Below are 27942 nucleotides of genomic sequence, written 5' to 3'. Positions count from 1 at the left end.
TAGTGTGATGGAGTCCACAATGAAGGATCAAATATTAAATCATTTTGAGGGAAATAACCTTTTTTACTATGTACAGCATAGTTTCCAGAAAGACAGGTCAATGACAACAGCAGTACTTGCCTTAGTTACAAATATGTCAGGGTTTTGAAAACAAAGTGTCTATAGCACTGGTACTTTGGGATCTTAGTAAGGCATTCAATTGTAACCCACAGAAGGCCATTCTCAGCAAGTTAAAATCATTTGGTATTGGTGGAGCTCTTCTGCAAACTCTCGAATCATACATGAATAACTGATGACATATTGTATCATTGCAAGGTGCAGATTTAGAAGAAACAAAGTTACAACATGGTGTGCCACAGGGAAATGTAACAGGGTCTCTGTTGTTCCAGAATTTCAGTAATGATGTACGTACCACTAAGCACTCATTGCTGTTTGCAGAAGACACAAGCTTGTTCTCAAAAGGGAAGGGTGTCATTAAGGCTGTTCAATAAGAAGGCCAGGGAATAGATTATCATGAATAAAATGAAAATTAATGAGAGTAAAACACAGAGGACGACATGTACACTTAGTATTACAGGAGCACAAGGGACAACAACCATTAAACGTCTGGGCATTTTCATTGATACTAAGTTAACCTGGCAACAGTACCCTAAACACATGTCCCAGACTGTCAAATCTGTATCTCTTATGAAGACTAAAGTATATCATATTAAAAGAGTCCTTATTAACAGTTTACAAGGCAGTGTTCCACAGCCATATCACCTATGGGTTGCTGCTGTGGGCCACTTTGCAGGCTCCACCATTGTGCTTTCATTGCAAAATTAACCAGTGAGGATTGTTACCTCAGAGACAAAATGGGGTATTGTTGATCAATTTTTTACTGATTAGGAGTTCTACTTGTTTTCGGCCAATATATATTCAACTGTCTCATTCACACAAAGATACATCGTGAGACCTGCAGAAAGAAAAATGAAGTTCATCAACAAAGCACTTGCAAGAAAGACATACACAGGCCAGGATGTCAGTTAAAGACACAAAACAACTTCCCAGTTGTGGCCCTAAAATTAATTAATGCACTATCTAAGGTTATTCACTCATTACCAGTGAAGTAACTTACATCAACTCTGCTATTTAATTACAACTATGTTCTAGTATTGATTGAATAGTTGCATTGTTATTGTGTAGTAGTTCTTAGCTTCAATGTGTTTTATAGTATCCATTTTATCATCATATTGCAATATTGTATTCCTTTTATTATGGTAATATTATTGCAATCTTCATGCAGTCTGTCCAGCTGTGACTTGTGCAAAACATAGAATTGGTAATATTTCTCTAGTGTTTTGTAAGTTTTTTCCTCACTGTAGCCATTTGATGAACTTCTTTAAAAGGCATAAAGAAACGGGGCATTGTTGCACAGCTAAACAAGTGGTTGTGTCAGAAGTTAGTATGCAGAACATCACTTATAAATCAGATCTAGTGGATGAAAGCAGGTTCAGTGAGAAGTTTGCTAACACATTGTTGGACATATGCAACTTTCATTTGCAATTAACACTATGTTGTTGAAAAGTAAGAGTATTTCAATATCATATATTTTAATGTTCATAAAATGAGAGTTGTTGTAGAAATGAATCATGAAAGCAAGCTTCAAAAGTACAGGAAAGGTGCTTCTTATTTTGAGTAATATATGTTTGTTACACAAGAAGACATAACATCAGTCTGAATCTATCTATGATTGTGGCACTCTGTAAAATATGCAAGTAGGAAAAGCAATAAGTAGATTGTTTTGCATGTGCAGTTGGAAGAAAATACTAATTAAGATTAAGAAATGCCTCTTGTTACTATAACTACTACCAAAAGAAAAATCACAATAAATATTAGAGAGTTGTCTTACAATAAAAAGAAAATTTGAATTTGTTTTTAAATTCATGTTAAAGCATATATTCAGATTATGTGTTTATATATTTTTTATCAGTGCATTCAGATATTATGTTGTAGAGAAAAACTACCAATAGATTTTGAGAAGTTATTTTTACTAGCTGTTCATTTGCGGTAGTGGAAAGAAAGAAAAATAAGAAAGAAGAAGAATGAGCAAGGGCGGATTCGTGAGGTGGGGGAGGGGGGGGGACGGCACCGCCCCCCTCCCCCCAAAATATTCTGTATCCGCCCCTGAGAAAGACAGTGCCCTCCTTGCTGTTGGTTGGTTTGCCTGTGGCGAGGACATGTGCTGTGCCGAAAGACAGTGACGTGACTGTAAACATCCCATGAAAAGCTTCCATTGTTTATCAGAAGCTGTCGTTCTAGTTCTAATGACAATGTTTTTTCCTGGTTGATTGGCAGACGATTTTCTCCGTTGTTCCTGAGGCTGCCCACACGAGAATATATATAGTCTTGCGTAAGCAGTCAAAAACGCATTAGGCCTAGGTCGTTTCTTCTCAAGTATCACTGAAAATCACGGGACATACCTTAGGTAGTTAGTGCGGTAGCTCATCGTACAGCGCAACATGTCAGCGCAGCGCTTAATATATATATATATATATATATATATATATATATATATATGTGTGTGTGTGTGTGTGTGTGTGTGTGTGTGTGTAATCAAGCAAATACTAATTTAGATAGACTATTAAAATTAACAACTTACCACCTATCCATTAGTTCTTTGATAATCTGTTTCACGTTATCTTCTAGTGGCCCTTAGTTCTCCATACGAGTAAACCATTTTCAGGCACGATGAAGCCACCCGGAGACGTAAGGACAGAAGACGTAAAATCGTTTATTTACTTCACGTGACGATGGTGTAGCATTTAGTAAGTCGTGCACTTGAGAGATGACTGTGGAAGTATTGTAAGCAGTGAACCAAATGCGATATCAGTGAGTAGCAAGGAGAAAACAGGGATAATTATATCAGTGCAGCTATGCTGGAAAATTGCCAGATCACAGTTTCGGTAAGACTTCACGAACAATTCCAGCTCAACTTAACTGTGTTTCAACGATTATTTACATATAATGCAAAATGGCCTCCGGTTAATTGTGTGACGTAGGCGATATTTTATCAGAACACGTCCTTGCCATTGGCACCGAAAAAGATGACATTTGACAAGCAGCTATAATACGTAGGGAATCTTATTTTTGCAGTTTCAGTTTGCGTAATTAGCCACTCTTCGTGACACAAAACACACGTTATGATAAAGCTGCACTAGTAATAAAATATTCCTGACGTACTTGCCCTTCATTGACCGATTGGCGTGTCGTGGATATTCAAATATAACGATGGTAAACTAGAAATAAGCGTTTTGTTGTGATATATGTGAAGTGCTGCAGCTAAGCGATCCATCTTCTTGGCTGTATCGAGTATGGCCTTTCTTGTTTCTCAAACAGCACCAGAATAGACGCAATAAGAAGAGAACTATTCACAGACGTGAAATAAGGGCAGCAACTGAAACAAAATATCCTCTTGGTCGTTATTTCTGAAAGCAGTTGACTTGAAAATCGGTCCAATTCTGTCAAGAACGTGCAGGTTATGAACATACATATGATACAAAACTTGGATGAAATTATTTGTACCATGTTCTGAATGAATGAGAATGGCGATATTTATTTTATACGTGTAATTATTGTGTTTGGCAAGATTAAGACTAATAGGCAGGCATAGAAAAGAACTACAAGGGAAACAGGTGAACAATCTCAGACAGGTTAATGTTGATTTGCGAGCGTCGGAAAACTAGTTGACGCTCACAGGTCGCTTGCAGAAACAGAAGTACCTCTGACAACGATGTAAGATCAGGTCACTGCCGTGAGGAACTACCGGGAGTGTGTCCTGAAAGAGCAAGGAATAGATGATAACTGCAGGCAGTGTAGTTATCAATATGAGAGCATACCACACGTCATATCTGGCTGTAGAACCTTAGCACCCAAGGAATATTTGAAAAGGCATGATGAAGCCATCAAAATAATCTACTAGAAGTTGGAACAGCATTACCAATTAATGAAAGACTCTGCTCTTTATACCAAAGGTGCTATCCCCTAACTGTTTTAGAAGACGAGAGTTTAATGAAACTACAGCATAATAACCGATAAAACGATCCATTGTAATAGAAAGTGATAAGAGAGAATTGTGCAAGTCACCTTCCTCATTGACATCGCCCTGCACAACACTCATAATTTGCAGACCACTTGCGATGGTAATATGGCCAATTAAAGGACCCTGCAGACAAGGTGAAAACCATTTGTTAACAGAAGTCGGAGTACACCGTCGCCGTGGTAACATCGGACACCAGCATTTTCCCAAAACGGAAGAGGTTACAGAACCTAAAACTGCGTCCTTCGCTCCGCTAGCAACTGCTGGAGACATTTCTAGTGGACATGTTCGACATACACTATGTGATCAAAAGTATCCGTACACCCCCAAAAACATACGTTTTTCATATTAGGTGCATTGTGCTGCAACCTACTGCCAGGTACTCCATACCAGTGACCTCAGTAGCCATTACACATCGCGAGAGAGCAGACTGGGGCCCTCCGCGGAACTCACAGACTTCGAAGGTGGTCAGACGATTGGGTGTCACTTGTGTCATACTTCTGTACGCGAGATTTCCACACTCCTAAACATCCCTAGACCCACTGTTTCCGATGTGATAGTGAAATGGAAACGTGAAGGGGCACGTACAACACAAAAGCGTACAGACCGACCTCTTCTGTTGGCTGACAGAAACCGCCGGCAGTAGAAGAGGGTCGTAATGTGTAATAGGCAGACAATCACACAGGAATTCTTAACTGCATCAGGGTCCACTCCAAGTAATATGACAGTTAGGCGTGAGGTGAGATATCTTGGATTTCAGGGTCGAGTGGCTGCTCATAAGCCACACATCACGCCGGTAAATGTCAAATGACGCCTCGCTAGGTGTAAGGAGCATAAACGTTGGATGATTGAACAGTGGAAAAACGTTTTGTGGAGTGACGAATCGCGGTACACAATGTGGCGATCTGATAGCAGGGTGTGGGTATGGCGAATGCCCGGTGAACGTCATGTGCCAGCGTTTGTAGTGCCAACAGTAGGCCTAAAATTAGGAGGCAGTGGGGTTATGGTGCAGTCGTTTTTTCATTGAGGGGGCTTGCACTCGTTGTTTTGTGTGGCACTATCACAGCATAGTCCTGCACTGATGTTTTAAGCACCTTCTTGCTTCCCACTGTTGAAGAGCAATTCTGGGATGTCGATTGCATCTTTCAGCACAATCGAGGACCTGTTCATAATGTACGGCCTGTGACGGAGTGGTTACACGAGTCTTCAAGGACGCGAATTAAGATGTAGCTTGGAATGTAAATCTCTATCAGTAACATGTAAAATGAGTGAGCCAAAAATAATAATAGTAATAAATGTAAATATTACTATATTGTCAGTCTTATTAACATTGTATAAGTACATTATGTATAAAATACACGGCAGGGACAGATCCTCTTACAGGCATCACGGTTTTGAATCTACAGAGGTTACTGGGTGGTTTCTTCCACAGACGTATGGCTGAAAAGGAAAGAGAAGATGTAGAAAGACAAATGATGGTAGAGGTGAAGAGAAGATGGCCAGAAACCGTTCGCTGTCTTCTGTATCTCGTAATCAAAGAAGATACTGCAAGAAAAAATTCTTGCAGCATCGGAAAGAGCATCAGCTACGTTGAGCACAGCTCTTCAGTAGCTTAGGCGATCTCGGCCGCAGACGTTGGTTGAACGTAAAATGCGCCTCTTGTTTGTGTTGTTAACATGTAGGTACATGTGTACTCGCAGAATCTCTACATCTTCCGGCGGGTGAATCTCTCCTAAGCCCTCGTATATCACCGGCTTCTGGTCGTATCAGTACGTGACGTCATATCTTTGTACCTCAAACAGTGCTCGAGCTATTCAGGGAAAACAATGGGTCTGGGACTGAGAAATGGTGGCGTATGATCTGGCGTGTCCACCACAGAAGTGAAGTAACATAATAGTCACTGAGCTGCTGTTGCCAGCCAGTAGGTCATTTTTCCTTCATGTATATGTCCAAGACATGCTGAAACTTCTCATCGATCGTCATCTGCAAAAAATTCCCATTTTCTGGGAGAAAAGTGGAGCAAGGTAATAATCAACATGGGGAAAGCTAGCTCTCAGAATTTCCAAGTTTTCTGAATTATATTAATTCGTAAATAAATTTCTAGCAAAACTGAGAAAACAGTAGGACACGAAGTCTACAAAAAGCCCACTCACATAAGTAGATACCTTCACAGAAGGGAGCGATTAAAACATTGGTGGACCATGCCAAAAGAATCTGTCGATCACAGTACCTTGAGGAAGAGCTGAATTAATCTCAGAATAAACAGTTATTCAGAGAAAAACATAAATGAGGCAGCACATACTAAAATACAAAGTAACATGTAGTGACAAAGAGCTAATTAAATGCAAAATTTTCCACCCTTTCCTAAAAGCACACAGCTTGCATCAGCAGAATGCGAAGAAAATGTAGTATTGACGATGTTTAAACCAGCATAAAGGTGCTTGAATATTGGAACACTGGAAAAGACATACGCCCGACGCTTGTCGCAGAAGAAGTATAAACAGTCCTTTGCACGTGCGGTCGGTACATGGGAACTACAAAAAGAAGCATTAACACCCGGCTTAAGGAACAAATAAGCAACAGTCTTTTGGGAAACACGGATAAGCTAACATCAGCAGTTCAAGCATTGGATACAGGGAACCAGCAAATTAGTTTCTCCGATACTACGGTTTTATCAAGATACAATCATTACTGTGCTATGATGCCCAGAGAGGCCATAGAAATTCAAAACCACAAAACCGACTGTACGAGGGGCGTTTGAAAAGTCCGTGCAAAGTCCGAGAGATGGCACCAATGGCGCGTATCGAGGCCATGTTTAGTTAGTAGCATCTTTGGAAAGAACGCACACCCAGTTCCTGCCACATTGGTCTATTTCTTTGTGTTTGGCATTCGTGTGAATCAAGTAAGTCGAGTGATGGTCAAAAAATGTACGAAAAAGAATTTCATGTGGTGATTAAACATTACTCTTGTAGGTATGCTTTCAAAGAATTAAAAATCATGACACTACCATCCTTATACATATATGAAAGCATATGTTTCTTAAAAGAACCCGAGGAATTTTCTACATTAAACAGAGAATTTCATAACTACGAAATGAGGAATAGGAATAATTTCCACAGAGAAATTCATAAAACAGCTATGTATCACAAAAGTGTACTATACCAACCCAAAATCCTCTACAGTGCTCTCCCCAAAGAACTAAAAATAATACCAAAACTGCACACATTTAAAAGAGAATTAAAAAACATGTTATTGAGCAATAGTTTTAACAGTATTGAAGAGTTTATAAATCATTGACAATAAAAGCTCAGTTAATATTTCCCTGACAAAATAAATATGTGTAATTGCTCACATTTAAATACTTGCTGTTTCTATGAAAGCGTGAAACAGTGTCAATGTAAGAATGGAAATAATCTGTGATGTGAGAATCACTAGCTTTTTTTTGTATGTTGTTATCCTACTTGTATATTTTTATGTTAATGTTCTTATTGTTCTATTAAAATTGTAATGTCTAAGTGACAAGTAAATTCAATTATAAATTTTCGTTTACATGTATTTTAAATTGTAATGTCTATTGACAAGTCCTATGTCATTTTGGTGATGTACTATAAGGACGCTAATAAATTGAATTGAATTGAATTGAATTACTTTACTTTATGAAAGGCAAAACGCCTCATGAGACTAAAGAGAAGTTTGATAAAATTAGCAGCGACTCTGCACCTTCGATTAGAACGGTTTATAAGTGGTTTCAAAATTTTCTGAGTGGCCATATGGGCACAAGTGATGCTGAACGTTCTGGACGCCCTGTGGAGGTTACGACTCCAGAAATCATTGATAAAATCCATGATGTAGTGATGGATGACAGGAGAGTTAATGTGCATGAGATTGCTAGTGCTGTGGGCATCTCGAATGAATGGGTACAAAATATTTTGCATAAACATTTGGATATGAGAAAGCTATCCACAAGATAGGTTCTGCGATTGCTCACGCTTGACCAAAAACGGAATCTTGTGAAGTGTTGCAAGGATGGTTTGCAGCTGTTCAGGAAGAATCCACAGGACTTTAAGCGTCATTTCGTCACTGTGAATGAAACATGGATACATTACTATACTCCTGAAACCAAACAACAGTCTAAACAATGGGTTACCAAGGTAGAATCTGCACCAAAAAAGGCGGAGACCATTCCTTCGACCGGAAAGGTTATGGCGGCTGTCTTTTGGGATTCGCAAGGGATAATCCTTATCGAATATCTGGAAAAGGGTAAAATTATTATAGGTGCATATTATTCGTCGTTCTTGGACCGTTTGAAAACCGAGCTGCAAGAAAAACGCCGGCGATTGGACCGAAAAAAGTCATTTTCCATCACGACAGTACACCAGCACACACCTCAGCAGTTGTGGTCGCAAAATTAATGGAAATACGAATCCAACTCGTTTCACATCCTCCCTCTTCTCCAGACTTGGCTCCCTCGGACTACTATTTGTTTCCCAATTTGAAGAAATGGCTGGCGGGACAAAGATTTTATTCAAATGAGGAGGTGATTGCAGCAACTAATAGCTATTTTGCAGACTTGGACAGTTCATATTATTCGGAAGGGATCAACAAATTAGAACAGCGTTGGACGAAGTGTATAAGTCTAAAAGAAGACTTACGTCGAAGAATAAAAACGGTTTAGCCCAAACACGTAATTAGTTTTTATTTTTGCATGGACTTTTCAAACGCCCCTCGTAACACAGTAAAAGATGCACTGAAATTGGGCAAGTTGTGGACCTTAGTGCTAAATAACGCAAACAGCGCCAACTATTCCACATCACAAGCTCCGTTACGCACAGTGGTGCAACTCTGCAATCTTTGGCAGAGGTGTGATGCCGTCACCACCCGACTCCTTGCGTTTGAACAGTTAAGGCTTCTCAGCTTGTTTAAGTTTTTATAGCCTCTGGTGATGTCTGTAGCATTAGAAATGGCTCTGAGCGCTATGGGACTCAACATCTGAGGTCATCAGTCGCCTACACTTAGAACTACTGAAACCTAACTAACCTAAGGACAACACACACATGCATGCCCGAGGCAGGATTCGAACCTGCGAACGTAGCGGTCGCACGGTTCCAAACTGTAATGCCTAGAACCGCTCAGCCACCCCGTCGGCTGCAGTATTAGAAGACCAAACTTTATGCTCTGAAACAAGCCTTGAATCAAGGCCTAGTGCCCATAAAACAATATTCAAACTGAAAATCTCATTCTGGAATATTCAAACTTCTTACACAGTTACGCTGAAATATAGATAACATCATACATGATGTCCCAGACACATGCAGTCAAAATTATACAGATAGAACAAGATTCTAAAGTTAGTACCTAGAGATAGAAACCATGGGTCGCAAATATATATATATATATATATATATATATATATATATATATATATATATATATATTATATGAACGATTTACAGATAAGAGGAAATTGCAGAAGTAGCTGTCATCTTCGACTAGTGACGAAATTAACATTTGACTAAAGTCGTGAACAACTTGGCGATTATCATCGGCAATATTTTGAAAGATGAAAAACACAATTTTGATGACGAGAGTTTACCAAGTTGACATAGATAGAATTATAAATATTACCATCAGTAATGTAAGGGCAGTCAAATGAAAACGAAACAGATCGAAAAAGTGAGTAAACTTTTAAATTTTTTTATTATTTCAAAAGTGATTGCTATTACTTAATACATATGTCCCACAGTGAGACAAGACGATCAATGCCTCCATGGAAAAATGTTTGCGGTTGCCTACAGAACCACGACTGTTCACAATGTGCAGCTCTTCGTCCGAAGGAAATCGAAGGTCACGAATTAATTTCAAGGCACCAAAAATATGGAAACCGCATGGCGAGAGATCGGGACTGTAATGGAGACTGCGCAAGGACCTTCCAGTGACGCTTTTGCAGCATGTGGGCGGGCATTATCCTGCAACTGAATGATGCCACTTGTCAACATTCCTGCGCTTTTGGACTTGATGGCGCCCTTTAATTTTTTGCAAAGTTTCCACCTACCGCTGTGTGATCAGTAAGCAGTCTTCCCTTGCAGTCAAAGGTAAAAACGAATTTCCCGGAGCTGGCGTGCCTGTTGTTTCGACTGCGCTGATAAGCCCCTTCACATCCTCCATCCCCATGCGATTACCATAGTTTAGGAGCCCCGAAGAGAGACATTCGTGGCCGTCGATTTGCTTAGGGCGAAGGGATGCACGCCTGTGTACAATCGTTGTTCCGTTGGCAATCGCATGAAGGCATTGAGCGTCTTGTCTCTCAGTGGGATAAATCTACTAACAGCATGGCGATTACTTTTGAAACAATAAAGTGTACTTTCTTTTTCCATCCGTCTCATTTTCATTTGACAGCCCCTTATATAAAAATAAGAGAAACTATACTTGGAAATATAAGGAATCGAGTATCGTAAAAATAAGTTCGACAACTCTAATGGACATCTTGACACGTAGTGCGAACTAAAAATTATTTGTCGTAAATAAATCGTAGCTACTCCCGGGAAAATACACTTCAGCTACATAGCTCAGTGGAGTTTGCGATACGCACTTAGAATATATTTATGTATTAGCAATAAATCTAAGGGTTATCACACAAAAAGAACTTTGAATGTTTATCGAAAAGAAAACGAATCGAGTACCGGAAAAAAGCGCTATAGCTGTAGTGGGAATCACGGTACGAAGCACGAACCAAAACGAAATTAATCCTAGAGAAATTGAAGCTTGTATCGAAAAACGCTCTTTAGTTTTATATCTCAAGTGCAGACTGCTATACGTTGTTACTAACATACGTATGTATCGTGAGTAAATCAGTTCCGAGAAAACGCTTTTCAGCTGTAGTGGAGACCACGATAAACAGTATATGAATATTAAGACAGAATCTGTTGTTAGTCATATACAGCAGGGATTAAAAATTTAACTTCTCTCGAAACCAACGAAAATAAGACAAGAAGCAGCGCTAGAAATAAGTACAATTCGAAAAGTGACGTCTCAGCAGCCGTTACCATTAAGCCACTGTTCAAAGCTGACGGTAAGTATCAAATTCCTTTTGACCCCAATTTACACCTTATAACAACAGCTTTAGCTCATATCACTGTCCAAGGTGACGAACGCCAGTCTTGGTGCTTGCATTACTGCATAACCTATTGTGAGAACTGAAGTATGGGTTCAAAATCATTTGGCACCAGGGTTTGCTCACGTTTTTAATGATAGGGCCGTCGTTCCTGCCCCACCAGTACTCCCACGCAGTATGATTCTTCGTAGTATTCATTTCGCCGCCAAGCTTAACGGGGGCTCATTCTTCGAGGTCCTTGACCAGCTCCCTACGGCTTGAACATCCCAGTTTCTCTTAAGGATCCACGTATGTCGATAATTTATTCCAGTTGGGAGAAGCCCTGTTGCGAAACTTTCCTCTATGCATTAGCTCCGATTTCCGGATCAATACGCTGTGCTGCACCGTATAATAAAGCTAATTCTACAGATTCCAGTAACGAGTAGTGCAGCACTTTGACAACCAGTCAAACCAGTGTTAAACTCTGCTGATAATTGTGTATTGTTTCTTGACGTAGCAGCAGGCAGACATACGCAGTTGACAGATGCGTTCCTACAGGCGTTGCTCATTCAAGTCCTCGCACCGCTTGACACATTCATTCCTAGCATTGATCCCTTACCTCAAAATACTTCGTTAACGGTTCCAGGCGTCAGTATACGTCTGTGAAACCCTGCATGAAAAGTGTACTGATCATTAGACAGGAAAATTTCGAGACGTGGTTCATCTGAATAAGGGAGAAAGAATAATCTACTGATACTGGGCTCTAGACAATATTTTGCCCCACTTTTTTTGTCCTTTATCACATAGAACCGCTAGTATGACTTTAAAGACTAAGCGATATGAACTCATTAGAGGCGCTATCATGAGTAAGCACCATAAACATTCTTGCCAGAAGCTATACGGATTTTCCTATTTCAAAGCATACGAGCTTCAGTTATTGAATAATTGATTATTAAAGTAATATTGCATGTCAATTGAAACCAAAAGTTCGATAGGCATTTGTTTTCCTTCCCTTTGAGATGAAAACTTTGTATTTTAATAAAAAACAAATCAAAAATGTTAAAATAATTTTTTTAAATCATCCACAATTGGTTTCGATCTCCAGAAACACCATCTCTTTGTGGTAACAGATCTAAATAACAAGTAAAGAACAATAGTATATTATCAGTTTACGTAGGGCTAAGATTTTTAGTATAGGACATATATTTTTCGATGAGAGTGATATTTTCTTTAAATTCATATAAATGCTTGTTATGAAAAAACCAAATTAATTACTTTAATTTGTCGTGTTTGCCCATTTCCCTGTGACAGCATGTTTTAGTGAATAAATGGTTAAATTTGTTGTATTTCCACTTTTTCAAGAAGTAAATAACTTTTCTCTTGCAACGTCCTTTTTCCGTGTTACTTGTCTCAGAACTGTGCATCTAATTTTGTTTTCTGAAAACGGCAAATATCCATCTTCCTCCCTTATTTCGTTTGAATTCACAATGTGGACTTCACCTATACGCAGCAATGAGTTTGTGTAGCGCACTGTTACTCTTGACCAAGCACTCGCTTAAGCCATTCTATATGCTCGACTGCAGAGAAGGGTCTCATTGTGTTATTGAGTCTTGTTGAAGGCGGAATTGTGTGCAGTTTAGTTCAGAAAAAATGTCTAAGCGTCGCTAAAGTTAAATTTCAACAGTTAGTGCCTCAATATGATGAGAAAGTATTTTCAATTGATTGTAGAATACTGTATTGTAAACTGTGCGACGTAAGAGTAACTGCGAGGAAGTTATTTAACACTCAGCAACATGTGGTGGCAGAAGAACACAAACGGATTGCAAATGGTCCTAGGGGAATCCCGACAATTTTATTCACTATACTGCGAAGAACTTTGTGCAGCTTTCCTTTGTGATAACATTCCCCTAAATGGAACAATCCAAAATTTTGTGAATTCTTAGAAAAATAGACAAGCCGATTTTCCCCGATTTTTCCACATTAAGAAAGGACTACGTCAGCCGAAACTACGAAAAAATGCCGCAACAAATAAGACAAAAAATAAAACTAACAATTTATGAAACCACATATTCGAAGGAAGATATATTGCAAATTCCATTGCGGGAAATTTGGAACAAGAGAGCGCAGGCGAAAAGTTTACTATAAATTGTGAACGTTTAGGAAAAGTAAATTTCTCCATTATTAGTGAGCTGTTCAACAGATCTGTGGGTGCCACATGCCCGAAGGCATTAAGCATGATGTACTACTATTCTATTATTCATAACGAATGCTGCGCTTGACACGTTGACGTCCGTGTCGGGAGGGGGAAGGGGAGGGGCACTTGTTCCACCTGGGATCCAAACTTGTCATTCACTTCAGGTTTCTCACGCATTTCTGGCATCCCTTTAAATTTAGATATGATGCTGTGTAGTGCGATTGAAAATACGTACTTCAGCAACCAATAAATTTCTTCATCATCATCATCATCATCATCTTCTTCTTCTTCTTCTTCTTCTTCTTCTTCGACGACTTCTCCTCTTCTTTTTCACAATGTTCACGGGAAATTATACTGATTCCGTAGCGAGGCAGCCACGAGTGCTGTACTGGAACTGTGTCGCGAAGTGGGGCCGAGGCAGTCTCAGATAAGTTTTTACAGTCTGACAATAATTTATGGATTTGTAGTTTTAGCTTGACGACGTCCACTATGGACAAACTGTAGTTACTGTTACTCTGAAGAAGGTTGGGTTATCCCGACTGAAACCTAGGTAAACTCTAGGGAAACGGTGCAACTGAGGCTGTTGATTATTAAAATTAAAAGCCGACGTTTTAATTTCACGGAATGGGCATATACTGAGTGAAACTGAACAGTTCAAATTTTTAGGTGTTCAGATGGATACTAAATGGCCTTGGAAAGCCCATATTCAGGATCTTGTTCAAAGACTTAATGCTGCCATTTTTTCTATTCGAACAGTATATGAAGTAAGTGATAATTCGACACGAAAAATAGTCAACTGTTCTTATTATCATTCGCTTATGAGTATAGTATTATATTTTGGGTAACTCTTCCCATTCTCAAAGGATATTTTTGGCTCAGAAACGGGCGGTGCGGACAATAAGTGGTGTAAGTTCGCGAACCTCTTGTCGACCCCTGTTCACTAGTCTGGGTATCCTGACATTGGCTCTCTTTACTGTCGTTTCTTGTGAACAATATCAGCTCATTCCCAAGAATTAGCAGCTCAGTTAATACTAGGCAGAAATCCGATCTGCATTTGGATCGATCTTCCTTCACTCTTGTGCAGAAAGGTGTGCAGCATAATGCTGCATCCATTTTCAATAAGCTTCCACAAGAACTTATAATAATTCACGCGCTATCAAAACGAAACTGAAGAGTTTCCTCATCGGTCATTCCTTCTATTCTGTCGAGGAATTCCTTGAAAAATTGAGCTGATTCCTGTGTTGTATTGTTGATTGCGTAGACGTAAACTTGTTGTTGTTGTTGTGATCTTCAGTCCAGATACTGGTTCGATGCACTCTCCATGCTACTCTATCCTGTGCAAGCTTCTTCATCTCCAAGTACCTACTGCAACCTACATCCTTCTGAATCTGCTTAGTGTATTGATCTCTTGGCCTCCCTCTACGATTTGTGCCCTCCACGCTGCCTTCCAGTACTAAATTGGTGATCCCTAGTCAAGTTGTCCCACAAATTCCTCTTATTCCCAATTCCGTTCAGCACCTCCTCATTATCATTAGTTACGTGATCTATCCATCTAATCTTCAGCATTCTTCTATAGCACCACATTTCAAAACCTTGTATTCTCTTCTTGTCCAAACTATTTATCTTTCATGTCTCATTTCCATACATGGCTACACTCCATACAAGACTTCCTGACACTTAAATGTATACTCGATGTTAACAAACTTCTCTTCACCACAAATGATTTCCTTGCCATTGCCAGTCTACGTTTTATAACCTCTCTACTTCGACTATCATCAGTTATTTTGCTCCCCAAATAGCAAAACTCATTTATCGCTTTAAGTGTCTCATTTCCTAACCTTATTCCCTCAGCATCGCCTGATTTAATTCGACTACATTCCATTATCGTCGTTTTGCTTTTATTGATGTTCATCTTATATCCTCCTTTCAAAACACTGTCCATTCCGTTCAACTGCTCTTCCAGATCCTTTGCTGTCTCTGACAGAATTACCATGTCGTCGGCAAACCTAAAAGTTTTTGTTTCTTGTCCATGGATTTTAATTTCTACTCCAAATTTTTCTTTTGTTTCCTTTACTGCTTGCGCAATATATAGATTGAATAACATCGCGGGTAGCCTACAACCCTGTCTCACTCCCTTCCCAACCACTGCTTCCCTTTCATGCCCCTAGACTCTTTATAAGTGCCATCTGGTTTCTGTAAAAATTGTAAATAGCCTTTCGCTCCCTGTATTTGGCCCCTGCCACCTTCAGAATTTGAAAGAGAGTATTCCAGTCAACATTGTCAAAAGCTTTCTCAAAGTCTACAATTGCTAGAAACGTAGGTTTGCCTTTCCTTAATCTATCTTCTATGATAAGTCGTAGGGTCAGTATTGCCTCACGTGTTCCAACATTTCTACGGCATCCAAACTAATCTTCCCCGAGGTCGGCTTGTACTAGTTTTTCCATTCGTCTGTAAAGAATTCGTGTTGGTGTTTTGCAGACGTAGCTTATTAAACTGATATTCGGTAATGTTCACACCTGCTTTCGTTGGGATTGGAATTATTATATTCTTCTGGAAGTCTGAGGGTATTTCACATGTCTCATACACCTTGCTCACCAGATGGTAGAGTTTGGTCGTGGCTGGCTCTCCCAAGGCTATCAGTAGTTCTAATGGAATGTTGTCTACTCCCGGGCCCTAGTTTCGACTTAGGTCTTTCAGTGCTCTGTCGGACTCTTCAAACAGTATCATATCTCCCATTTCCTCTTTCTCTACGTCCTCTTCCATCTCTCTAATATTGCCCTCAAGTACATCGCCCTTGTATAGACCCTCTATATACTCCTTCCACCTTTCTGCTTTCTCTTCTTTGCTTAGTACCCGTTTTCCATCTGAGCTCTTGATATTCATACAAGTGGTTCTCTTTTCTCCAAAGGTCTGTAGGCAGTATATATCTTACCCCTAGTGATATGCGCCTCTACATCCTTACATTTATCGTCTGGCCATCCCTGCTTAGCCATTTTGCAATTCCTGTCGAAATACTTATGGCTTGTCTGTTTTTTTGGTCAATAAACATTTTATCTGTTTTCACTTTTAACCTGTAATATAATGCAGTGATACGTTCCATGACCGTCGAGGTTTGCTCCTCAATCTGGTCTTATGGAACTAGACGTGTAAAATAAAATAAAACATATTCTCTACCGTTTTGAGTTATTTCTTTTTCGAGTTTATCGTTTTCAGTTGTAACCAGACATTGTGGAAACATGAGTGCATATGGAATACTTTATAGCTTTCTTTATCCTCTGTTTTTTTGTTTTTTTTTTGTTTTTTTTTTTTTCATAAGAGGAAGTGATGTGAGATCAAAAAAAATGGTTCAAATGGCTCTGAGCACTATGGGACTCAACTTCTGAGGTCATTAGTCCCCTAGAACTTAGAACTAGTTAAACCTAACTAACCTAAGGACATCACAAACATCCATGCCCGAAGCAGGATTCGAACCTGCGACCGTAGCGGTCTTGCGGTTCCAGACTGCAGCGCCTTTAACCGCACGGCCACTTCGGCCGGCGATGTGAGATCGTTGGATCGTTGAAAGTCATCCTTGTTCATAATATTAGCTTTGCATATGGTATTGAAATGTGCTTTTCGTTTCAGTATCGAAGTTATCTGTCTGTTTTAAGCGGATAACCATAAGTCATTTGAGATATTGATATTAAACGTTTTGTGTACTTGTCAAATTTATCTCTTGTGGCACATCACGATTTCAGACTCATCAAATCAGTCATACCAAATTTAGAAATTGTGTATCCTTGTCTCCTCTTGGAAAAATCTGCGGGCGATAGTCTTATACGAAGAAAACTGCCGATTCACTAAAAGCATTACACGGTAAAATGATGCATGAGATTTGTTTAGTTCAAACGGCACACAGAGTTGCAGAAGAGACTCATAGTAACTTCTGTGATGTTGACAAATTTATTGGGTGTATGGAAAAGATATTTTTGAAAGCCCTTTTACGTGTTGCAGCATTTAAGTTGTTAGCTCCAGACACTTCTTTACCATCGTCTCCTATTTTGATGAGATGGCAATCCTCCATTGATAGCTGCAACTAGTTCTGCCAGAAGTATCATTGATTCGTTCGATAGCAATGAAGCCGCTCCAATTAGACCAGCCCATGAATTAATGTCTAATGCTGAAATTTCAGGTAAACGTTCGTACATAAAATTAAATTCGGTGCTTATTCCTGCTGCTGTAACTGCTTTGGAGCAAACAAAAATGCCACTAGTGAAGTAGATACAAGAAGTAAATACGAGGGCAGTTCAATAAGTAATGCAACACATTTTTTTTTCTGAAACAGGGGTTGTTTTATTCAGCATTGAAATACACCAGGTTATTCCCCAATCTTTTAGCTACACAACACTATTTTTCAACGTAATTTCCATTCAATGCTACCTCCTTACGCCACCTTGAAATGAGGGCCTGTATGCCTGCACGGTACCATTCCACTGGTCGATGTCGGAGCCAACGTCGTACTGCATCAATAACTTCATCATCCGCGTAGTGCCTCCCACGGATTGCGTCCTTCATTGGGCCAAACATATGGAAATCCGACGGTGCGAGATCGGGGCTGTAGGGTGCATGAGGAAGAACAGTTCACTGAAGTTTTGTGAGCTCCTCTCGGGTGCGAAGACTTGTGTGAGGTCTTGCGTTGTCATGAAGAAGGAGAAGTTCGTTCAGATTTTTGTGCCTACGAACACGCTGAAGTCGTTTCTTCAATTTCTGAAGAGTAGCACAATACGCTTCAGAGTTGATCGTTTGACCATGGGGAAGGACATCGAACAGAATAACCCCTTCAGCGTCCCAGAAGACTGTAACCATGACTTTACCGGCTGAGGGTATGGCTTTAAACTTTTTCTTGGTAGGGGAGTGGGTGTGGCGCCGCTCCATTGATTGCCGTTTTGTTTCAGGTTCGAAGTGATGAACCCATGTTTCATCGCCTGTCACAATCTTTGACAAGAAATTGTCACCCTCAGCCACATGACGAGCAAGCAATTCCGCACAGATGATTCTCCTTTGCTCTTTATGGTGTTCGGTTAGACAACGAGGGACCCAGCGGTAACAAACCTTTGAATATCCCAACTGGTGAACAATTGTGACAGCACTACCAACAGAGATGTCAAGTTGAGCACTGAGTTGTTTGATGGTGATCCGTCGATCATCTCGAACGAGTGTGTTCGCACGCTCCGCCATTGCAGGAGTCACAGCTGTGCACGGCCGGCCCGCACGCGGGAGATCAGACAGTCTTGCTTGACCTTGCGGCGATGATGACACACGCTTTGCCCAACGACTCACCGTGCTTTTGTCCACTGCCAGATCACCGTAGACAGTCTGCAAGCGCCTATGAATATCTGAGATGCCCTGGTTTTCCGCCAAAAGAAACTCGATCACTGCCCGTTGTTTGCAACGCACATCCGTTACAGACGCCATTTTAACAGCTCCGTACAGCGCTGCCACCTGTCGGAAGTCAATGAAACTATACGAGACGAAGCGGGAATGTTTGAAAATATTCCACAAGAAATTTCCGGTTTTTTTTCAACCAAAATTGGCCGAGAAAAAAAATGTGTTGCATTACTTATTGAGCTGCCCTCGTAAATTGGAAGCTGTTTGTGGTAAAGTGGGAAAAGAAGTCTCAGAGAAAATAGTAAAATTTTAAGAAAAGGAGGATATCATACACTGTGTTCCATTTCAATGATTTTGTTGGGTGGAGAGTTCTCTCTTACGCATTTAGATTTACGTGATATTGTCCATTTTAAATATCCTCGTCTTGTGTCAGATGATGCAGAAAAAAGTTTTTCGAGCTACAAGGCTTTGTTGGCTGACAATAGGACATCTTATGTGAAAATTGTCACGCGATATTCATTGTATATTGCAACTCAGAGCTCATAGATCGGACTAAAACAGAGAATCTAAAAATACATAGATTACCTGTCTTGTAATTTTAGTAAAAAGCCTTTCGCAGGCAGCACGCTTATAATTAGGTCAATATAAAACTCTTCACTGCTCAACTCGCAAAGTTTGCTGTCACATCAATTCATGCCATTGCAGTTTCGCTAGAAAGCTTTGGATGGTGTTGACTGCCATACACTCTTTGAAAGACGGTAGGTAGCAGGGATAAAATACAGGGAGCGAATGGTTATCTACAGGTTGTACCGAAATCAGAAACCAGAGGACACTGGAGCCGAAGGGCAAGAAAAGGAAACAGTAAATGAGATGGGAATGCGACTGGTTTGTAAGGTATCCCTCGTGTTGTTCAAACTCTACATTGAGCAGACTGTAAAGAAAACCTAGGAGAATGTTGGAAAGGCAAAGCTTGGAGCTTTGTCGATGACACTGCAGTTCTGTCAGAGAGGGCAAAGGGCTTACAAGGGCACTTGAACGGAATGGATAGTGTCTTAAAAAGAGATTATAACATAAGCATTAACAAAAGTAAAGCAAGTATTAAAATAAGAATTACTGAGGGAATTAAGATAGGAAATGCGACACTAAATCTAGAACACAAGTTTTACTTTGTGGGGAGTAAAATAAATGACGATGCAGAATTAGAGGGGATATAAGAAGCAGACTGGCCAAAGCAAGAAAATTATTTCCAAAAATGACAAATAGTTTGGCACGTAATATAATTTTAAGTGAAAGGTCTTTTCCGAAAGTATTAGTACGGAATGTAACCTTGTACGGAAGTCTAACGCAGGCGCAAACTGGTCACACAAGAAGAGAATTGAAGCTTTTGAAATGCGGCGCTACAGAGGAATGCTGAAGGTCAGATGGATAGATAGTATAAATAATGAAGAGATTCTGAATTTAATCTGGGACAAAATAAATTTATAGCATAACGTGGCCAAAAGAATGGATCTGTTGACGACACATCCTGAGGCATTAAGTAATAGTTTAACAGTAAAGGATGTGAGGGATGTAAAAACTTTACAGAGAGACGAAGGATTTTCTATAATAAGCAAGTTCTAATGGAAGTAGGTTGCAGTGGCTGAGAGGAAAAGATTTGCGCACGCTATCGTGGAAAGTTGCTCCAAACCAGTATTCGGAAACAAGACCACAACAGTGGCAACATGATTCGTAGAAGCTGAAATACCTAGAGTTAGATATTGTGCCGAAGTTTTCATGCTGTTGGCCACAAAGTAGAAACCAAAAGAGAAAACGTTGTTGTTGTGGTCTTCAGTCCTGAGACTGATTTGATGCAGCTCTCCATGCTACTCTATCCTGTGCAAGCTTTTTCATCTCCCAGTACCTACTGCAACCTACATCCTTATGAATCTGCTTAGTGTATTCATCTCTTGGTCTCCCTCTTCGATTTTTACCCTCCACGCTGCCCTCCAATACTAAATTGGTGATGCCTTGATGCCTCAGAACATGTCCTACCAACCGATCCCTTCTTCTGGTCAAGTTGTGCCACAAACTTCTCTTCTCCCCAATCCTATTCAATACTTCCTCATTAGTTATGTGATCTACCCATCTAATCTTCAGCATTCTTCTGTAGCACCACATTTCGAAAGCTTCTATTCTCTTCTTGTCCAAACTATTTATCGTCCATGTTTCACTTCCATACATGGCTACACTCCATACGAATACTTTCAGAAATGACTTCCTGACACTTAAATCAATACTGGATGTTAACAAATTTCTCTTCTTCAGAAACGCTTTCCTTGCCATTGCCAGCCTACATTTTATATCCTCTCTACTTCGACCATCATCAGTTATTTTGCTCCCCAAATAGCAAAACTCCTTTACTACTTTAAGTGCCTCATTTCCTAATCTAATTCCCTCAGCATCACCCGACTTAATTAGACTACATTCCATTATCCTTGTTTTGCTTTTGTTGATGTTCATCTTATATCCTCCTTTCAAGACACTGTCCATTCCATTCAACTGCTCTTCCAAGTCCTTTGCTGTCTCTGACAGAATTACAATGTCATCGGCGTACCTCAAAGTTTTTATTTCTTCTCCATGAATTTTAATACCTACTCCAAATTTTTCTTTTGTTTCCTTTACTGCTTGCTCAATATACAGATTGAACAACATCGGGGAGAGGCTACAACCCTGTCTTACTCCCTTCCCAACCACTGCTTCCCTTTCATGTCCCTCGACTCTTATAACTGCCATCTGGTTTCTGTACAAATTGTAAATAGCCTTTCGCTCCCTGTATTTTACCCCTGCCACCTTTAGAATTTGAAAGAGTGTATTCCAGTCAACATTGTCAAAAGCTTTCTCTAAGTCTACAAATGCTAGAAACGTAGGTTTGCCTTTCCTTAATCTTTCTTCTAAGATAAGTCGTAAGGTCAGTATTGCCTCACGTGTTCCAGTGTTTCTACGGAATCCAAACTGATCTTCCCCGAGGTTGGCTTTTACTAGTTTTTCCATTCGTCTGTAAAGAATTCGTGTTAGTATTTTGCAGCTGTGACTTATTAAGCTGATAGTTCGGTAATTTTCACATCTGTCAACACCTGCTTTCTTTGGGATTGGAATTATTATATTCTTCTTGAAGTCTGAGGGTATTTCGCCTGTTTCATACATCTTGTTCACCAGATGTTAGAGTTTTGTCAGGACTGGCTCTCCCACGGCCGTCAGTAGTTCCAATGGAATATTGTCTACTCCGGGGGCCTTGTTTCGACTCAGGTCTTTCAGTGCTCTGTCAAACTCTTCACGCAGTATCATATCTCCCATTTCATCTTCATCTACATCCTCTTCCATTTCCATAATATTGTCCTCAAGTACATCGCCCTTGTATAGACTCTCTATATACTCCTTCCACCTTTCTGCTTTCCCTTCTTTGCTTAGAACTGGGTTTCCATCTGAGCTCTTGATATTCATACAAGTCGTTCTCTTATCTCCAAAGAAAACGTTGCTAATGAAATTATCACGCTTCATATATATATGAAGCGGAGTAAGACGTGAAAGTAGTTGATAGGCAGGGTCCACCTCATGCTTTTAGCTATTGAGTACTTGTTAGTACGACAATCGTTTCATGCCTTTATTGTGCTCATCTATGCGAATACTGTACAGTCGCCGCCCTATTATTTATTTACATTTCGATTTCCTTCGAACCCTTGAGTAGGTATCTCGTGGTCCGAAACGAGACACGTGACAAAAGAAGTATCATCAAGTACATTGGACTTTCACCTTTGCTGCACATGTTAACCTATAATAGCTCAGTTACATCAAGATATTTTTCTTTACTTCAAGACACCGAAAAAACTGCTCCTGCTGTATTTCTGAAGTATTACCTACTTTACTGATTTGACCCATTTATTAGGTTGGTACATAAGTTCATGGCGTTCTTGTCTTGCATGTTGGTATTCCGGTTGATATGGATTTATTTATCGATTGCCATTTTTATTTGTAGTTCACTGTTGCTATTTTAGTTTACATTTTGTCATTTGGAGATAGTGAGTGGAACTGTGAACGCTATAAAATTGAGTGCCAAGTGGAGGAATCAGATCACTTCCGACATATTCTTCAGTCTGAGTTCCTTGGAGCGGTGGCAGCCAGCAATATTTGCGCCGTGTATGGGGATGATAGCATTGGAGAGAGCACGGCAAGAATATGGTTTTCTCATTTCGAGGAGGAGCACTTTAGCGACCCTCATCGTTCAGGAAGACCTTCGGGATGATCGTTTGAACGCATTAATCCACAGTGATCCACGTCAGTGTACTCGAGAACTGGCGAATGTGGTGAACTGTGATCATTCCACCATCGTGCGACATTTTCATGCAATGGGGATGGTTCAAAAATCCGGTTTATGGGTACCCCATGCTCTAGGCCAAAGTCACAAAAATTAGCTGGTAACTACGACAAGTTGAAAAAGAGAGAGTTTGAGAGAGTGATCTGTACGTGCGCATACGCATCTCTTCCCTCAAAAATATTTCTCTTCTTCATACCTCCTCTGTGTTATCAAAGATGTTGTGTCACTGATCTCATTTGTACTAAGATTGCAGTACACGCGATGTGCCTATTTGCTTCCACCGCCCTGAGTGGAATGCATAAATTCTAATAAATGTTCACCAACATGCAGTCCTCTATGGTTGTTGTCCCCTGCGCAGAAAACGGCAGGTGGGTCATGAATCCGTAATCATGAGGCTGTAAGAAACACATAGCGAGGAACTGTTGTTTCAGAAATGATTAAATTTCCAATCAGTTTGTTTATACGGCATGCCACTCGTTTTTTATTGACAGAACACGAGAGACTGCAGGATTACATTCCTTTTTAGAGTCACAAATGATTTCTATTCTTCAACAAATTAATTAACTGCATATTTCCGTAATTAGTATCACTGTTCTCAGCTATATGTCCAAATAACCATACATTGCTAGTAAAGTATTACATAACACAGGCCGCGGCAGAAAACATGTCTGTCCCCCGACACTCCAGACCAGCTCTATTCACAAACTAGACATTGTAATTTAAGCCTTAACTGGTACCGCGGCGGACAACATGTCCCTCCTCCGACACTGCCATTAGCCCTTGCATTTGCAAACTACACATCGCAAATTAAGTCTCAACTGATACCGCGGTGGACAACATGTCCATCCCCCGAGACTGCCAAACTAGCTCTGTCTTACAGCCGAATCGCTTCGTCCGCCATCGAAGCTAGGCGCGATCCGAAGCTCTCCGAAGTGCTTCGTCTGCCTTTTCGTTTAGCAGTTGTTTAATATTCTGCTGATTATTAATATTTGTAAAATTGTGGAATGATAACACACTTCTGAGAGATGCTTTAATTTGAACTGTAAGTAAATATGCTTTTTAGTTTGTCTAATATTAATAACGGTAGATTGCCATTTTGGCGCGCAACTACCGAACGCAGCAGCCAATCGCGGAGAAGGACCACAATTTAGGCGGTCCTTCTCACGATACCAGTACCTGACAAATCATCTGTCATCGGTACCTCACACCACATTACGTCATCTTCCCACTGCTGCCTTCTCAACTGCTCTAAGAAGAGCGTCTTGTAGCTGAATATGATGGCTGCAAAGTCAGATATATTACATAGCCAGTGTGCATTTCTGCTTGCTTGTCATCAGTTGGCTCGTGAACAATACCGACCATTCCTATCCTGTATTGTTACTAGTGACGAGAAATGGTGTCTTTATGCTAACGTAAGGAAAAGAGAGGAATGGTTTGGACCAAACAAAGCAGGAACTCCTCGCACCAAGACCTGTGCGCATCCGCAAACGATAATGTCATGCATTTAGTGGAATAGCGACGGCGTGGTGTATTACTAATTGCTCCCACTCAAGATGTGACCATCACTGAGACGCCGTGCAGAAGCAATCCAAGAACAACGAGTAGGAAGACTGCGTGAAGTGATGCTGTTCTACGAAACGACCGCCCTCATTCTGCTAGACTGACAAAAAACACTATGAAGGAGTTGGGTTGGGAAGTCATTCCACACCCACCTTCTTCACCTGACTAGAAGCCCTCATATCTTTCACATTTCCCGCTCTCTGTCGATCAACCTTCAAGGAACTTCCTTTCCGAATGAAAATTGTCTCCGAACATGGCTCGACGAATTCTTCGCTTCGGAACCATGTGATTTCTACAGTAGCGGAATCAAAGTTACCCCAACGTTGGCAGACTATTGTAAATAGTGAAGGATAATATATTATTGATGATTAAAGTCTGTGTTTTGTATGTGTCGTGTGTGTATTAGATTTATGGAAAAACGCTACCAATTTATGGAGCAACTAAATAGTTTGTCGGTGGGAGGCCGTTAGAAAATAATCATACTTCGCCAATTTTTGACCTGCAAGTGTCAAAGTATCAAATTACCTGGCATGTCAGGTAAATAGCGCTAAGGTTCCATGTTTGAGGCAAAGTATGATCGGACGTCATCAGTGTGCACCCAGTAACGTTTGAAGTTAAGAACACGACTTCACCCTCAGCATTTCCCAAATCGTTCCATTAACTGTTGGAAACATCTTGTATTAACATATTGACAATGATACACGAGATATTCCGAAAATAACGTCTGTCTTTCATCTAGCGTGGCGCTTCGAAGTACATTTGGCAATACACCGAAGCGCCAAAGTGGTATAGGCATGCGTAATCAAATACAGAGATCTGTAAACAGGCAGAATACGGCGCAGCGGTCGACAACGCCTGTGTAAGGCAAGTGTCTGGCGCAGTTGTTAGCTCGATCATTGCTGCTGCAATGGCAGGTTATAAAGATTTAAGTGAGTTTGAACGAGCGATGGGACACAGCATCTCCGAGGTAGCGATGAAGTGGGTGTTTTTCCGTACGACCATTTCACGTGTGTACCATGAATATCAGGAATCGTTCAATGTGACAGATATGCAACCCTTCCGAAAATTGCTGCAGAATTCAATGCTGGGCCACCAACAAGTGTCAGTGTGCAAACCATTCAACGAAACATCATCGATATAGGCTTTCGGAGGCGAAGGCCCACTCGTGTACCCTTGACGACTGCACCACACAAAGCTTTACGCATCGCCTGTGCCCGTCAACACCGATATGGGACTGTTGATGGGAAAAATGTTGCCTGGTCGGACTAGTCTAGTTTCAATTTGTGTAGGGCGGATGGACGTGTACGGGTATGGAGACAGTCTCATGAATGTATGGACCCTGCATGTCAGCATAGGAGTGCTCAAGCTGTTCGAGGTTCTGTAATGGTGTGGGGCGTGTGCAGTTGGAGTGATACAGGATCCCTGATATGTCGAGATACGACTCTGACAGGTGAGACGTACGTAAGCATCCCGTCTGATCACCTGCCTCCAGTCATGTCCATTGTGCATTCCGGCGGACTTGAGCAATTCCAGCAGGACAATGCGACAACCCACACGTCCAGAATTGCTACAGAGTGGCTCCAGGAACACTCTTCTGAGTTTAAACACTTCTGTAAGCCACCAAACTCCCCAGACATGAACATTATGGAGCATATCTGGGATGCCTTGTAATGTGCTGTTCAGAAGAGATCTCATACTCTTACGGATTTATGGACAGCCCTGCAGGATTCATGGTGTCATTTCCCTGCAGCACTACAGACATTAGCTGAGTCCATGCCACGTCGTGTTGCAGCGCTTCTGCGTGCTCGCGGGGGCCCTACACGATATTCGGCAGGTGTACCAGTTTTCTTGGCTCTTCAGTGTATATCGGTCACCACCTACTGGGGGCGTCTTTCGGACCCAAGGCAAGCGAGTGTTTTCCTGTGACTCTCTGTGCTGCCGACTCATACGCCAGCGATTCAGGGTCCTGACCCAGTTGCGTTTCGAAGTGTGCTACGAAAGGCGTTCAGCCTCGCAGAGTGCCTGGGTCTAAATTTCGGTAGCCCACTTCCCAGTATGAATCACGAAACATATTACCTCCTCCAACGTACGCCTTGCGCAGTGGTAACGAGGGCAAATTTTAGAGAAATTCAGCGTACGGAGAGTCCAATTGCGTACAGTTTGCGAGTGGGATAGAAATTGGTGTAAACGCTTCTGGTACACTACGCACTCTCAGAGTAGGTATGTAGAGCAACACTAGCAGCGCGACAACGTTATACTTCCTTAAGTACACAATAAGCCAGTAATTTCAACAAGACAATGTCCAAGCGGATGTTATTCGAAATTTATATTTTCTCGTCGTAGCGTAGCAAGCATCGCTTCTTCTTTGACCTGCCTTTAGCGCCAGACATAATGTCGTCGGCTGGACATACAGCAAGTATGGTTTCAGACTTCGTCTGTGGTGGTTTTTCGGATAATATTGTTTAAATTGTAAATTAATGTCCCCAGTAATGGACCGACATCAAATTTGTCTCTTTTGAAGAATATTTATCGATACGAATTACGTCACTATTTCCAGCACAAGCGAGTAGGACTGTTCAGTTCCGTCACTCTTCGAAATCCAATCACAACATCCGTCGCGTACAATCCCTGCCGGAAATGCTGGTTATCCTTCAGGTTGTACCGTCAAGATCAACAAACGCTCTGAGTCGAACATTACAGGATACCAGTCTGAGGACGCACTATCGATTACTCACGTAAAATCAGACTTCAGTCCAATGGAGTACACATCGAGGACCGGGGAGGGAAATAGTATCTGCCCTCCCCGCCCCCTCGACGTAACAAGAAAAAGATGATCTTCACTAACGGAACTGTCATCCTACCCCGATTTTCACACAGACGGACGTGTCAGTGTCAGTCTGAAGAAAGTTTGGACATGAAAACGATATTAACTCGTAGCAAGTGATGTCAGCGCCATTCATCGTGAAATCTTAAAACTGTGTAGCCGTTCACCGCTATTCTCATTATTACTGACAATGATAGATGCTCTGCGTTCTAAAAGCTTTCAGTACCACTGCATCTTCAATTCGTGATGATTTTTTTTCTCTTGTTACCCACCAATATTAGAAACAAACAAAAATGTAAATAACGAAAGTATTCACATGCCTCTGAACATTACCACGTGACGTCAAAGAAATATTTCCTACCTTCTGTTGGAATAAACGTTGACTTTAGATGTAAAGTACAGTGTTGCCAACTCTGCAAAAAGGAAATATGTCTATAAAAATAAGCCAGAATATAACTGAAATAAAATAAGGTATATT

At 40.8% G+C, this 27942-nt stretch overlaps 1 protein-coding gene and 1 long non-coding RNA gene across 2 annotated transcripts in view; one reads left to right on the top strand and one right to left on the bottom strand.

Annotated features, from left to right (window-relative positions):
* Positions 1 to 2994, bottom strand: part of LOC124612240 — a 46065-nt gene extending 43071 nt beyond the window's left edge. Inside the window, exon 1 of the long non-coding RNA XR_006979511.1 lies at positions 2642 to 2994. This is a non-coding gene — a long non-coding RNA (uncharacterized LOC124612240). The remainder of the gene's footprint in view (positions 1 to 2641) is intronic.
* The window catches only part of LOC124612239, a 234963-nt gene that overhangs the window by 73594 nt on the left and 133427 nt on the right, over positions 1 to 27942 (top strand). The window lies entirely within an intron of this gene.

Source organism: Schistocerca americana, chromosome 4 (genome assembly GCF_021461395.2).
Source record: "Schistocerca americana isolate TAMUIC-IGC-003095 chromosome 4, iqSchAmer2.1, whole genome shotgun sequence".
NCBI classification, from domain to species: domain Eukaryota; kingdom Metazoa; phylum Arthropoda; class Insecta; order Orthoptera; family Acrididae; genus Schistocerca; species Schistocerca americana.
This window is presented reverse-complemented; position numbering and strand designations above follow the sequence as displayed.